The sequence below is a fragment of the Zingiber officinale genome, chromosome 4B (genome assembly GCF_018446385.1).
Source record: "Zingiber officinale cultivar Zhangliang chromosome 4B, Zo_v1.1, whole genome shotgun sequence".
NCBI classification, from domain to species: domain Eukaryota; kingdom Viridiplantae; phylum Streptophyta; class Magnoliopsida; order Zingiberales; family Zingiberaceae; genus Zingiber; species Zingiber officinale.
Window position 1 is genome coordinate 73217071 of NC_055993.1, and position 16297 is coordinate 73233367.

The window sequence follows — 16297 nt, forward strand, 5'->3', positions numbered from 1 at the left end:
CCCTCCCCTCTTCAACGGTGACGACTTCCCGTACTGGAAGAAGCGGATGGAGGTGTACCTGAAAATGGACTTCGACCAGTGGTTCAGTGTCACCAAAGGGTACAAAGCACCAATAGACGGCGCTGAAATTCCATTGGACCCAAAAAATTAGAATCCTGAAATGAAGAAAAAAGCACAAATTGACTTCAAGACCCTCAACACAATCCAGTGTGGGCTAACAAAAGAAGATTTGAACTGCGTCGTCCCTCACGAAAACACTAAAGAGCTATGGGATAAACTCATAGAACCACACGAGGGGACCAGCGACGCAAAGGTAACGAAAAGAGACTTATATCTAAATAAATTGTTTAATATAAAAATATAGGAAGGTGAGACTGCTAGTTAGCTGCATGTAAGGATAAAAGATATCCTCAAGGAACTTCACATCATCGGCCACCATATGGAGAACTAGGATCTAATCAGGTATGCTCTAAATGTGTTTCCTTGAAATGTACTGTGGACATCTATCATGGATGCTTATAAGATTTCAAGGAATTTGTCAAAATTAAAATTAGATGAACTATTTTGTGAACTAGAGCTACACAAATAGACTAATGCCAAAATCGATAAAGGTATTGCTCTTATTGTAGGGACATCAAAAGAAAAGTTCAGAACCAAACCTGAACCTAAAATTGAGTCTAACCAAGATTCAGAGGATAAAGAACACCTAGTGAACCTAGTAAGAAAGATGTTCACTAAGAGAAAGAAAAGTTTCAACAAAAAGGACTTGCAAAAGATCAACGCCACCTCCAATTCTGATAGCAAGAATGTGACCTGCTTCGGATGCAACAAGAGGGGGCACTACAAGACCGACTACCCGAATCTGAAGAAAAAGAAGGCCCTCAAAGCGACGTGGGATGAATCGTCTTGAGATGAATCAGATGGTGGAGAACCGTAGCACACCAACTACCTCATGCTAATGGCTTACGAATCAGAATTGGAGAACGAATCTGAAGACGAGTCTGAACACGAATCGAGCCATGAGCCCACACTCATTTCTGAAGGTTCCAATGAGGTATACTTTACTTTAAGCAAAATATTTTTCAAAATTATTACATGTTTAAATAAGAAATTAACTAATTCTAAGAATTGCATAAATGAACTAACAAAAGAAAATAACAAACTTAATGAACAATTAAAATCAAGCTTAACAACTGAACCAATTCAAGTTGAAATCCCAACTTAAGTTGCAAAACTTGAGGAGGATAATCTCAGACTGAAAATAAAATAATTGAACTAAAAGAATTACTACAAAAATTCACAACTAAATCCAAGTATCTCGACATGATACTTGGGTCACAATGAGCTATGTACAACAAGTCTGGACTCGAATACAAGTCCAGCTCAACCAACAAATCCTTTATATCATTAGTTAATCAAAATAAGACCCAAACTAAAGCTTGAGTTCCAAAAGCATGCCTAATCACACAACTAGGAATCTACCAATATTATGTACCTAAAAATGAGATCTATTATATAAAATCAAATCCAACTACAGCCTTAAATTCAAACCAAAACAAACCTTCAAAACTAAATTCTAAACTTAAAAATGAAATAAAATCAAACAAATCAAATTACCATCAAGTCCACTATAATTATAAATGTAATCAGTACAAAGCCAAAACTTAAAAATCAAAGTCAACAATTGAAGGGGAGACTCCAAATTAGTTAGCACCTCCAAAATGATAACTTACCCGGCTGGGTAATTAGGACTAGCCAAAATAGGGACAACAGTTTAAATTGACAAATGTACTGGTGAAGTTTTGGATAATAGTAGGTTAGGGAAACTCTGTCTATGCATGTCTAGGAAGATATGGCTTCAACTTGGTCCATTTGACTTAGTGAAACTAACTGAAGCTACCCCTTACGAATTCTAACTAGTTAGACTAAGGTTTTGTACTAAGTTCAGTGGATAGGACTATTTGGAAAACCTCGAAGGTATGGTTACTCTAATGATGTCCAGGTGACTCACCATAGCCCAGAAGTTTATCCAAAAAATGTCTGTTTATTAAACCCAAAGCTAAACCTGAATCTAGTACAAAGTTAAACCAAACCCAGAAATTAAACTCACAAAATTATAGGATTCTCTGATTGAAAACGTAGATCGGGTGAGATGACTAAGGACTTTAAAATTTAAAAATTAAAATTAAAATTAAAATTAAAATTAAAATTAAAATTAAAATTTAAAATAAAAAATAAAAAATTAAAAATTAAAAATTAAAAATTAAAAAATTAAAAATTAAAAATTAAACTTAAAAGTAAAATTAAAAATAAAAATTAAACTTAACTTATTCACCCTAATCAAACTCCAAATCAAGTTTAATCTAAATTAGTTTTTAACTCCTACCTATCATACAAAATAAAGTGGATATTGGACAGTGGTTGTCCAAATACATATCTGGGGATCACACCAAATTCACTTAATTAACATACAAAAGCTTAGGAACAGGTACCTTTGGAAATAATGGTAAATTCAAGGTAATTGGGACAGGTAATATTAAACTCAAAATTGATTTTATTATTAAGAAAGTATTACTTGTTGAAAATCTCAAATACAATCTTCTTAGCATTAGTCAATTGTATGATTCTAGATATAAGGTTAGGTTCCTATCCTTTGAATGCTTGATTCAGTACATAGATAACCCTACCATAAAACTAAAAGGGTTTAGGAAGGACAATATGTATGCAATCAACGTAATTGCTTCCTCACTTGAGTGTCACTTGACACAAAAAGAAGAAACTTGGTTATGGCATAGAAGAATGTCACACATAAACTTTAGAAATCTAAGTAAATTAAATGGATTATTTAGAGGCTTACCAAAGTTACCCAACTTAAATTCAACAATTTATAATGTCTGTCAACAAGCAAAAAAAACAAAGTAACTCACAAATCAACTAATCAACTTCAAACAAATTCTATACTAGAACTATTGCACTTGGACCTATTTGACTCTCATAGAATCAAATCAATAAATGGAAGTCTTTACTGCCTAGTAATAATAGATTATTACTCTAGATTTACCTGGGTAAAATTCTTCAAAAATAATGATGAAACATTTGAAGTCTTTAGTAATTTTTGCAAACAAATTAAAAATGAAAAAAAAAATTAAAAGAATCAAAAGTGATAACGAAGGTGAATTTAGAAATCACAACTTTAATCAATTCTTCCTTGAAAATGGGTGGTATCATCATGAATTTTCATGCCCTAAAACACCCCAACAAAATGGAATAATAGAAAGAAAGAACAGAACTCTACTGGAAGCCTCTAGGACAATGCTAAATGAGTATAAACTACCAAAATATTTTTGGGGCAGAAGCTGTTAGCATAGCCTGCTATGTACAAAACAGAACCACAATAAATAAAACTTCATTTGAACTCTATTTTAATAAACAACCTAATATTAAATACTTTAAAGTACTTGGATGCCCAGCCTACATACTAAACATAAGAGAACACTTAGGAAAATTCACCTCAAAAGTAGAAAATGGAATCTTTGTAGGCTACTCATCAAACAGTAGAGGTTACAGAGTATATAACAAAGTCACACTAAGAACTGAAGAAAACTCAAATGTAAAATTTAAAGAGATCAACCAAAACTTAGAACAAACCCAGATTTAAATAATTGATTTTGTTCGAGGTCAAGGGGAAGCCAGTGAAAACCTAAGTTACGAAGAAGAAGAACAACCTCAAGTAAATGAACCTACTAGAACAGTAAGAGCTAACCCAAACCATCCAATTGACCAAATAATTAGTGACGCGGACCTAAGAATTCAGACTAGATCATCCTTTAGAAATTTAAGTTAAATATCTTTGATCTCAAAAATTGAACCCAAAACGATAGAAGAATCCTTAGTTGACCTAGACTGGATAATAGTCATGCAGGAAAAACTAGCCCAGTTTGAAAGAAATGAAGTGTGGGACTTAATACCACCACCTAACAATAAAAAGGTAATAGATACAAAATGGCTATTCAGAAATAAACTAAGTTAAAATGGAGAAATTATTAGAAACAAGGCTAGACTAGTGGCTAAAGGGTGTAGTCAAGTAGAAGGATTTGATTATGATAAAACATATGCCCCAGTAGCTAGACTTAAGTATATTAGAATGCTACTTAGCTATGCAGCCCATAAAGGATTTAAGCTTTATTAAATGGATGTTAAATCTACCTTTTTAAATAGGTTAATAAAAGAAGAAGTTTATGTAGGTCAACCACCTGGGTTTGAAAGTCTAGATATAACGACCCGCCTTCTACTACTAAGCTATAAGGTCGGACCGTCACATTATGTTGTGCTAAACTATATCCATGACCATAACTAAATCTATATGCGGAAGCTGTACTAATTAAAATTTTGCTAAGCTGTTATCATTTCTTTATTCTATGGGTGCTAAGGGGTGTAATCTAACTATTCATGACATATTTTACATCCCCCATGGTCAAGGAACTGAACTAAGGGTCTCCCGGCTATTATCAGGCCTCCCAATCGATCCATGGATCGATTGGAATGGTCTAATCGATCCAGTGATCGACTCAGCATGCTACTGTATGCGGAACTTAGGTTGGATCGATCTAGTGATCGATTCAGCACGCTACTGTGCTCGGGCAATATTCTGGATCGATCTGCTGATCGATCCAGACTGGCTAATCGATCCAGTGATCGATCCCAAGGCCTTCTGTTTGCGACAGAATGCGACTGGATCGATCGGCTGATAGATCCAGAAGCCTACTGTTCGCGGAGCAAGATCACCAATCGATCAGCTGATCGATTGAAGACCCCCAATCGATCGGCTGATTGATCGAGATTTCTAATTTCGTATCAGAAGTATGATTTCAGCACTGCTTCGTGCCGAAATCACATGTATCGACTCTATAACATCAAATAAAACTACTAGGCATAATACTACTCATGGTTAACTAACTAAAATCATGACAACTAAAGATTCTATCCATAATTGTCACAATTCTGAACACTTAAACAACCAAAGTGTAGGAAAGTAATGACATAAAGAGAATGCTATGTTCTAAGTGGGCTAGTTCCCAAGCATCGTTATTCCAAGTTCCTTTTTCCACACACACCGTCGTTGCATTATCCTCCAGCCTCCGCTAGTCCATCTTTCCTTTACCTTTATCTGCAGTATAAGGAAAGAGTATCTGTAAGCTTTATGCTTAGTAAGAAACCATCTACCTCACAAAACATGCACACGATGCAAATTATGTTTTTAAAACATGCTATATGAAATACATTCTGAATATGCTAAGCATGACATGACATACAACACATGGAAAGCAAAACTGATCATAGAACTATCACATGTATCAATAATGAAAACTAAGCTGAAGCATGAACTGAGCTAAAACTAAAACCAAGCTAGAACTGAGTTTAGACTGTATACACAACTGGTTTGTGATTTTTGAAAACTATTTAATCATAGATAGATGAAAATACATAATCATGCTGCTGATGGGCCCGACATATGTACATGCTATGCGCGCATCCCTAACTAAACCCGGGTTTGCAAGTCCCGAATCTAGTAGGGTTACTAGGTTATCTGAACCTAGGGACGACTATGGGAGTCCAACCCAATGGATATCTAATCCAGTACAGTGCCATTGCTAAAAGTAAAATACTGAACATAACTAATATTTCTTGTCTTGGTTTTACTAGGTTATCTAAACCTAGAACTAGGTTGTCTGAACCTAGAGGCGACTGTGGGAGCCCACCCATTGGACATCTAGTCCCATAAAAGTTGTAGCAAGACTACATGAGCTGTAAAATGCTTCTATTGTATTTATCTAGGCTATTAAAATGCCTAAGGTGGCATTTACCTGAGCTAAGCATTTAATCGAGCACTCGGTGTGCGCTAGTGCACACTTGTGTGCCAAAAACTGCATAGAATTAAACTAATGCCTAAAAATCATACGGAAGCTACTTATACTGCAGGTGAGGGGTTTCTTACCTTCTGTTCTAATTTTCTTACAAATCTAATCGCTAGATTTTCCGGTGGAGAGATCTCTTCGACGATCTTCTCGCGTCTACGTGTTCCTCTCGGGGAAGGGAGCGTCCTCGTGGCCGAGATATCGCCGGAAGGTGTTCCTCTTGCCCTTGGGACGGAAACCCTAGCCTTGCTTGGGGTTGGCGCTGAGAGAAGAAGAGGAGAGGGAGGGGGCGGCGTGAGGTTAGGGTGAGGAGGCGGAAAGTCACGAATAAAATCTAATAACTCCTCTTTGAATTTCCTATTTATATTAAGTGGGTAACTCAACCCAACTCTAATATAAATTTAATTGTTTCCCTTTTCTTTCAGCACGGCCCTGCTAGGTTCACTTGGTTACTAGAGTCCGCTATAAGTCGTAGGACCCAATAGGTCTTGGGTTCAATTCCCGCGTAGGCTATTTTCATTTTCTATTTATTTTTTCTACTTCCGCTACTCTAAAAATTCTGTAAAAATATCCTAAAATTTCAGAAAAATACTAGGATATTTCTAATATTTATTTTGAGAATTTTCGGGCGTTACACTAGATCATCCTGACCATGTCTTTAAACTTAAGAAAGCATTGTGTGATCTTAAACAAGCACCTAGGGTCTGGTATGAAAGGTTGACCTCCTACCTAATTTCCAAATGATTCAACCAAAGATCAATTAATTCAATGTTATTTGTAAAATCAATCAGCTCAGATATCTTTATAGCCCAAGTATATGTAGACGACATAATCTTTGGTTCAACCAATTCAAAATTTTTACAAGAGTTTATAACCTTAATAGAACAAGAATTTGAAATGAGCTTAGTAGGAAAATTAACTTCCTTTTTAGGTTTAAAAATTAAACAAACTAATGAAAGAAATTATGTTTAACAACAAAAGTATATCAAGGAATTACTTAAAAAATTTGGAATGGAAAACACCAAGGAAATAAAAACACTAATGGCAACCAACACAACCTTGGATAATGACCCAAATGGAAACCTCGTAGACCTAAAGTACTATAGAAGTGTGATAGGTAGTCTTCTATACTTAACCGCAAGTCGATCTGATATTTTATTTTCTATTAGTATGTGTGCTAGATACCAAACCTGTGCTAAAGAATCTGACTTAACTAACGTAAAAAGAATTTTCAGATATCTAAAAGGAACATCAAATGTAGGAATTTGGTATCTTAGAACACTCAATTTTGAACTCATATGTTACTTTGACTCAGACTATGCTGGCTGTAAACTAGACCGTAAAAGTATAAGTGGTGGATGCTAGTTACTTGGACCATCACTTGTCAGCTGGTTTAGTAGAAAGCAACATTGTGTTGTCTTATCTACTACTGAGGCAGAATATATAGTAATAGAAGAATGTGTTGCACAATTGTTATGGATGATGCACACTCTAAAAGATTTTAATTTAAATTTTACAAATATAAAAGTACTAATTGACAATGTTAGCTTAATTAATTTAACAAAAAAACTTGTGCATCATTCAAGAACCAAACACATCAAAATTAGACACCACTTTATCAAGGATCATGTCATTAAAGGTGACATTGAACTCAAGTACATTGAGTCCAAGTCAAACTTAGCTGACATATTCACCAAACCTTTCCCTGAAAGTGAATTTAGCAACTTACATCGACAATTAGTAATGTGTTTCATACACTAGGACCACTATTTTCAAAAATATTGTCAAATAATTTGCAAATTCTAGGGCAAAATTTTTCTTACATTTTTCTCAAAATTCCCTTATTCTTAGAATTTTCAAAATTAATTTTAGCCTTAACCTAGATCAAATCTATAGAAAGCATGTTCTTATAGATTTAGGATTTGAGCATCTCACCAAAACATTAGGGCTACCTTGTTTGTGTATTGCCAAACTTAGAAGGGGTGAGATGTATAGGCAGATTGCCTGGATCTAAGATACTTATATCAGTGCATCAATATAAGTCTGAGCATTAAATACCAAAATTACAATGATTAGGTTAAGTAATCCAGTTTAGTCCAACACTAACTCGATAAAAAGACTTAACTTGACTAATCAAGTGAACGCTGCTATCTTCTGATAGTTAGTTAGTAACTAACAATTAGATAATTAAGGACAATTTATAGTTGATTAGATTATTTTGAACTAATCCCAGGTTCAGGGGGATAAATTGATTTCCAAGTTTTTTTAAAAATTATTTTCAAATCAAACTTATGCTTTTCATAAATCCACCTTTGAAAATATGTTTTAGAAAATTGATATTTCTCAAGCTTTGAAAAATAAATTTGACAACAATTTCAATTTTTTATTTTGCAGGGTATTTGGACTAACGTTGTTTTGTAGGGAAAAAGGAGTATATTTGCCTTCGGATGAACAATGTCCGAAGGTGCCTTCAAGCAGTGAAGGCACCTTCGTACTATTCATAGAAGGTGCCTTCACTGACTATGGAAGGCGCTTTCCGCAAGGTGAAATTTTGACCTCGCCCAAGATAAGTGTCAGGCTGTTCGGGATCAAGTTTAACCCATTGGAGGTGCCTTCAACGACTATGGAAGATGCCTTCCATGCCTTATATAAGGCAGTCTCGAGAAGGCATTCATATAACACTGATATACGAGCTACCGCGCATCCATTTGAGCTTCCGATTGCTCCAGGCTTCTGCTACGACTCTGCTGCGAAGTTGCTGCACCCGACAACTACTCTGAAAACTTCTGATCGAGGCCGGCAGACCAACACCGACACACGAGTGCTCCTACTTCTATTTCTAAAGTGTCGGTAACATTTCATTTGTGTACTTGATTACTATAAAAGGATAAGTGCAGTGTGTTGCACTTGTTCGAACTTTCTTTATAATAAATTTCCTCTTCCGGAGGTACCAGAAGAGTCTTTTAGTGGATTATCCATCGATAGATTTGCAAGACATGGGCCTTGGAGTAGAAGTTGTCGAAGGCTCCGAACCAAGTAAACCGCTTGTGTATTTTTAATTTTGATTTCATTCGTACTTTTCATTGCACATACTTGTGATTTTAAAACTGATAAAATGAGTTTTTGAAAATCACGTGATTCACCCCCCCCCCCTCCTCTCACGTGCGATCGATCCAATAAAATTAGATATGCATGCTAATAATGCAATGAATAAAGTTGATTCAAATAAGAATAACTCAAAATTATTTAATAAAAATAAGAAATTAACTCTTTGAAAATTAGAAATAAAAATAATATTTTAAAAGTTAAAATTGATAAATTAGAAAAGATTGTTAATAATTTAACCAAATCACAAAATCTAGACTTAGATTACAAGTCTAAGGTGAAACTTAAACTCTACAAACTAAGTTATAATCAAGTGTCTTTTAATTATGAAACTAATCAATAAACACTAAATTAATCGGTACACTTAAAACTCAACATAAAAGTTAATAAAATTATAATTTGTTAACTTAACTAATAAATGCTTAATTTGTTTGATCCATGCATAATTACCACGAATATGCATATAAGTAATTAATTGATAAATGTCTTTTATGATTACTAATTACTTAATCTAGAAAGGATGGATAAGGACTTAGGCTTGATTCACACTTGACTAGTTAAATCTAGGATTTTCATAAAGGAAATTAAATATTCAATTTTGTTAAAAGGTTTTGTTTATAAGTGGTGGATGATCTCATACCAAAGAAGGCCTAGTGCCTCGCCACAGCCTGGAAGCCAATTATTAAAATGAATATTTAATTAACTAACTGTTAAATCTTATTCTAAATTAAATGTAAATCAATCTTTATATTTGAATTTAAATTAAAAATTAAATTAACTATCTCACAAAATTATTAAGCTTCCCTGATTGAAAATCTAGAATGACGTGAAATGGACCTAGGTTTAAAATAAAAAGTTAATCAAATTCAAATTAATTAAGCTCAATTCAAATAAAATTAATTATATTTAATTAATCTAAGTCACATTATTTTAAAACGATAATTATTTTCAAATCATAATTAATTGTCAAAATATTTTTCAAATCATAATTAATTTTAAAATTATAATCATTTTCAAATCATAATTAATTTCTAAAATATTAAGTATTTTCAAACGATAATTATTTTCAAAATTAATTTCAAAATCATAATTATTTTTAAATATTAATTAATTTCCAACGTATAATTAATTTCAAAATCTAAATTACTTTTTAAAATCTTAATTATTTAATTATTAATTTTCAAATCATAATTAATTTTCAAAATCTTAATTATTGATAAATGATAATTAATTTTTAGATTTTCAAAATATTAATTATTTTTAAAGGATAATTAATTTTTAAATCATAATTAATTTTCAAACCATGATCAATTTTCAACAATATAATTAATTTCAATTAATTGATTACTTTCAAATTCTAAATTTCAAACTTAATTAATTTTTAAATCATCAAAATTTTACTATTGTCAAATGTTTAAATCTAATTAAACTTATATTTTAAAATTCAAAATTTAATATCCAAATTTAATTTAAATTATTTTTTTGAAATATTCTTTAATATCATCATAGATAAAATCAACTTTAAGATTAACTTAACATCATCTTACACATACTCATAAGCTGGACATGCTTGATAACCTAGAATATGTGAGATGGAAAATCAAGAAAATAAATAATAACTTTTATGTTTCTGATTTACATGTTTGGACTGTAGGACTCTCAAATATTTTTGGCATTAATTAAGGTTAAGAAATTAATTTTTATTTTGTTAAAACATTATTTTTCAAAGTTAAACTTTTCAAAAGTCCAAAATACTTCTGAAAGAGGAAGTTTAATTTTTTAAACTATTTTTGAAAATAAAAATAAATTATTTTTGAAAAGATAGAAACTAAGTATTTGATAAATTATTTTTCAAAGAAATCATTTACTTAGTTAAGTATTTTTATCAAAATATTTTTAAAACTAAATTTTTATTAAAATATTTTTAAAGCTAAGTGTTTATCAAAATCTTTTTAAAAACTAAGCTTTTATGAAAATCTTTTTTAAGCTAATTACTTAACTCAGTTTTTATCAACTTCTTTTTAAAGCTAAGTACTTAACTCAATTTTTATCAAATTTTTTAAACTAATCTTTTGTCAAAATCTTTTTTAAGCTAAGTACTTTTAACTAAGATTTTTTCAAAACCTTTATAAAGCTAAGTTTTTATCAAAGTGTTTTTAAAGCCAAGTTTTTATCAAAATTTCAGAAAGCTAAGTACTTGACAAAGTTTTTCTTCAAAGAGTTTAGCTAAGTGTCTATCAAAATAATTATTTTCAAAGCTAAAATTTAGCTAAATTCTTTTTTAAAAAAAGCTAAGACAATTTTGAAATTTAAAATTAGCTAAGTTTTTTTTAAGTGCTACCCTTCAAGGGAAGCTTAACAGAGTAAATTTATTTTGTACTATCTTTACATGTTAAACAACCTTCTCTCTACTTATTTTATTTTTGATTTATGTCAAAGAGGGAGAGAAAAGTCAAAATTAAGAGTTAAATATAGTTTATTGAAAGAGGGAGCATAAGGGAGTTTTTTTTCTTCAAATTATTGTATTTATGCTCATGCTAAAGATCGTTTAAATTATTGTTATATTTTGCTTAACTTTGAACCAGGTTGCCATAATCAAAAAGGAAGAGATTGTTGGTGCAGGAAGCACCAGATGATCGAACCTGACTTTTGATTATGTCAAAGGATCCAAAATTAAGTTGTCTTGTGATCTAACAAGGATGATTGAGCTTGCAGGAAAGTCCTAAGTTGTCTTAGGCAAAAGTCCTAGTAGATTCTAGGCAGGTGGAAAACTCTAGGGGGTGGTAACCCTAGGCGATAGAAAGTCCTAGCTGCGGTTAGGCAGGTGGAAACCCCTAAGGGGAGGTAACTCTAGGTCCTAGGAGGTGGTAACCCTAGGCTATGGAAAACCCTAGGGGAAGGTAACCCTATGTCATAGGGGGTGGTAACCCTATGTCATAGAAAACCCTAGAAGGAGGTAACCCTAGGTCTTAAGGGTGATAACCCTAGGCGAAAAGTCCAGTCGGTCTGGAGGACCGGTCTGACAACAGGTAATTTCTCTTGAGAGGAGTAGGTGAGGGCGCGTTCCCCGATGAGGGAACAGTAGGCGTCGATTTGACCTAGGGTTTTCGGAGAAAATTCGAAGTCAGAATCGGACAATCCGAAGGCTGTCAAGTTATTGATTTATATATTATTTGCTATTTTGTCTAACTCTATTTTGTAGGAAACTAACAATTTTGCAGGGTCAGACTTAGCCTTGAATGGTCGACCGAACCGGGGATCGGTCGACCGAACCTCCAAAGCAAACAGATAGATTTCCAGCCAGATGAACGGGTTCGATCGAAGGATCGGTCGATTGAACGTGGGATTCGGTCAACTGAACAGTGGATATACAATGCCCAAAATCAGGCCAGATTGATCGGATCAGACTAGATAAGCCAGCGAGGATAGCGGGATTGGTTGACCGAATGGGGGGATCGGTCGATCGAACAAGGACTCATCCGAAGCTGAATCTAGACAGGAAGACAGACCATTTCAGGCAGGATTGGTCGACCGAACCAGGGGATCGGTCGACCGATCAGCGACGAGTTAAACTTGATCCTGAGATCAGTGGATCTAGATCGGGCCTAGCTTGGCTATTTAAGGAGGGCTCGACCAGTTATTTTGACAACACTATTTCCCATATAAAGAACAACAACTGCTTATCTCTTCAACGGTGCTCCAACAATCAACGAAAGACTTCTAATTCTATTATTGTTGGTAACTTTGTTATATTGTACTTCAAGTTTTGTAATCTTTATTCGAATCTATAGTGATTGCCCAACGTAAGTGATCAACGATCGCGGGCTTTGGAGTAGGAGTCGTCACAAGCTTCGGAGTAGGAGTCGTCACAGGCTTCGAACCAAGTAAAAGAAAACTGTGTTAGCATTGCTTTGTTCTCCTTCATTATTCCGCTGCGTTATTCTAAGTATTCCGATAAACGAACGAATTAGCCACGAGTTCTATTCACCTCCCCCCTAGCACGTCATCGATCCTACACTTTTTTCTTCTCAAAATAAACCTTTTAGACAAGCAGTTGATTAAGACGATCAACCCAGCCTCGCAAAAGTTTTCCACTAACCATTAGGATAAATTGGGAGGCACTCTTGGTAGTCTATCTAGATGGCTCGCTTTCTCAAGCCAGCTATCATTTGGAGGGAAAATCCTCTACAATTCGTTGTAGCTGAATCTGATCCTGAGATTCTTGGGATTTGCACTTGGAGGTCTAACTATTGCATCGTAGCCCCAGGGACTCATTGGAGTTTGTTTGCTAATTATAAAGATGGGTTGAACAAAATTATAATATATAATAATTATTTTCATCACTTAATATATGACTCCTCAAATAATTATTTTAATTACTTATTATGTGATCCTCCCAATCTAAAATCTTAAATCTACCCTGCTTGTTTGTCCCCTCAGATGGGTCTAGTTGCTAGCACATGAGGTGTTGCCACAATGAGGTCTGAGGTTCGAATCTCAGTAAAACCGAGGTAAATATCTCTCTTATGTTCTAGTCACTATTCCAAAGGCTAGTAGCCGCCCGTGATTTACCTCCTCCGTGTTGACCTTGAGACGGATTGACGGGGACGCTGAGGGTGAATGTATTCGCCTTTTACCATAATTAAATATATACCTTTAATCTTTCATAACAATCTTCTCCTCATAACTACTTGTCTTTATTCCCCAAGTCCTAACACTTCCTTTTGACCTTGATGCCAAGAGGTTTACCATGTCTCCAAGACTTATTTGACGAGAAGCTCCTCCATTACTCGGCATCATTATGCCTTTGCAATGGAGGCATAGTTGTCATTATTAATGGCGACTTCAAGCTTCCATTACTACTTTTTCATTAGCCGACGCCTCTTCTATACTATAATTGAAATAAACTCCATTAGGGGACGGACTCGGGAGGATTAGTTCGACCTAATTCGAGTTTGTCCCGAGTTAAACCAACTTGAATCGAGTTTTGACTTGACTTAGCTCGTCCAAGATTCATGTTGACCAAGTCCTTTACATGCCATGTGGTGTCCGTAGTTCCCTCCACATCAATATATATTTAATGAAAAAGAATGAATTACTCATCCTTTCCACTATTTACCTATTATAAAATAATGGACAAATGGATTTAAGAACCCATATGGGAATCATTTTTTAGATATTTTGTATTCATCCAAATTGGATGGAACAAACCTTCCTCCTATTTTTTTATATTTTTCTCATACTCACGATTGTGAAGAGCCCTGAAGCCTGCGATAGCCCTGTGTGTTCGTGGCTGACCCTGCAACAGCGCCACAAGTGGCCTTGCACTACGGCCTCATGCCGCACTGTGCAGCCACCTCATGCGGCCTTATGCGACTGCCATCTTTTTTTTCCCTCCGTCTCTTCTTTTTCATAGGGATTTTTTTCCCATTTTCTTTCCTTTTTCCATTTTTCCTTTCTTCCTTTTGCCTAAAGGATTTGTTTTTCACTTTAGAGTCCTTTCCTTTTCAATCCATCGCATTAGGATAATTTATTCATAATCATCCCTTGCTTTTGGGCATAACTTCATGCTTTGCTAAGGATACTCACATATTGTTGGCGTATACAAACTTTAAGAAGTTGTGGTTATTATAGCAATTGTTCTCATAAGGAAAGTGGTAGAAAGTGTACATGTGAATTCCAGTTAGACAAAATTTATCATCCACCACATATCACATAGCATGAGATAAGAAAAATGAGTCAGGCAAGCATGTGTTGTGTTGGCACTCTCAAGTGTGTCAATCAGGGGAGGCAGCTTTTCAAATGCTTGACCAATTTGCAGAGAAGTTTGTGGCAAATGGATGAATTCGTGGAACCACCACCACCCCTCTCCTCGAAGAGGATAGGCATGAGCCGAAAGCATTCATGGCGAAAGATGACCGGAAAGGGGGACACCAACAAACACTCGGACACTTGGTGGTGGAAGATTGTAATGCTTTGCTTTTGTGTGCACTGGCATCATGTCTCATGCACAAGTCAAAAAAAGACACAGGCTATATGCCTCTTCCATGTGATGTCTCAACCTTCTCCCAAATTGGCTTGCCCACTCAAAGTCCACTTCTCCTTTTTGTGCCTGCATTTGTACTGAAAATAGTTTTACATCTTTGAATGCTAAAAGCATCTTTGTCTACTGTTTCATCTGATGCATTCTGAGGATTGAATGCTAAAAGCATCTTTGGATACTGTTTTATCTGATGCTTCTCAGGATCTCTTCAGATAGTGCAATTTTTTTTTTCATAATCCATGAGTGTAGGCCTTCATGGAAAGCTAGGCCTCACATAGATTTTTCATTGTGTGATTAATTGAGATTATTATTTTTATTAATGTAAATCTCTCTTGATCACGCTTCATGTTTTGTTTCTGGTTGTTCCCTCGGATGGGTCTAGTGGCTAGCGCATGAGGTGTTGTTACCATGAGATCTGGGTTCGAATCTCGACAAAGTCGAGGTAAATACCTCCCTTATGTTCCCTTATGTGCTATTCACTATTCTAAAGACTAGTAGCCGTCCGTGATTTATCTCCTCCGTGTTGGCTCTGGGACGAATTAACGAGAGCGCTAGGACGAGCGCATTCACCTTTTTACCACTATGTTCTATTTCTGGCTAACAATTAATGGCAAGTTGCAAATGATTTTATAGTTCACAAAGCACATTCTCACAAATTAATCACAACAAAGTTATGAAGCAACTTGTTTTGAGATTGGATAAATATATTTTAATTTATTATATAGTGTGATCACCATTTCTTATGAAATTATGCAATTGTCTATAATGAAATACATGTCAACTATATTATCTTTTTATAATTATGGGAAATGTTATACAGATCAGAAGAAAAACAGAAACTAAAAAATCTTTAATCAAAGATTGAGATTTTTATTCGTATAATATATAACGTTATTGAAAAAAAGGGAGAATACCTCATTATCAAAATAATAAAGAAAAACAACGAGAACCACAACAACAAAAACAATGATTAAGATTGATTTGAACATTTGTAGTGGAATGTTGTAACATTTTACTGACAGAAAGCAGGAGCTAAGACTCTAGTCGCTTCCTTGTACAAGCAAGAGTTGTATCGATCATAAGATTTTGTTCTTTTGCATTATTCCGATATACTAGCTCTTTCTGTTTCTTGAAAAAGGGTTTTAATAAATCAATAGATGGTGAGTGGTCAACTCATCTATTGCTTGGCACATCTAGATGATCGGGTTAGCAACCCAAATTATTATGATTCTTT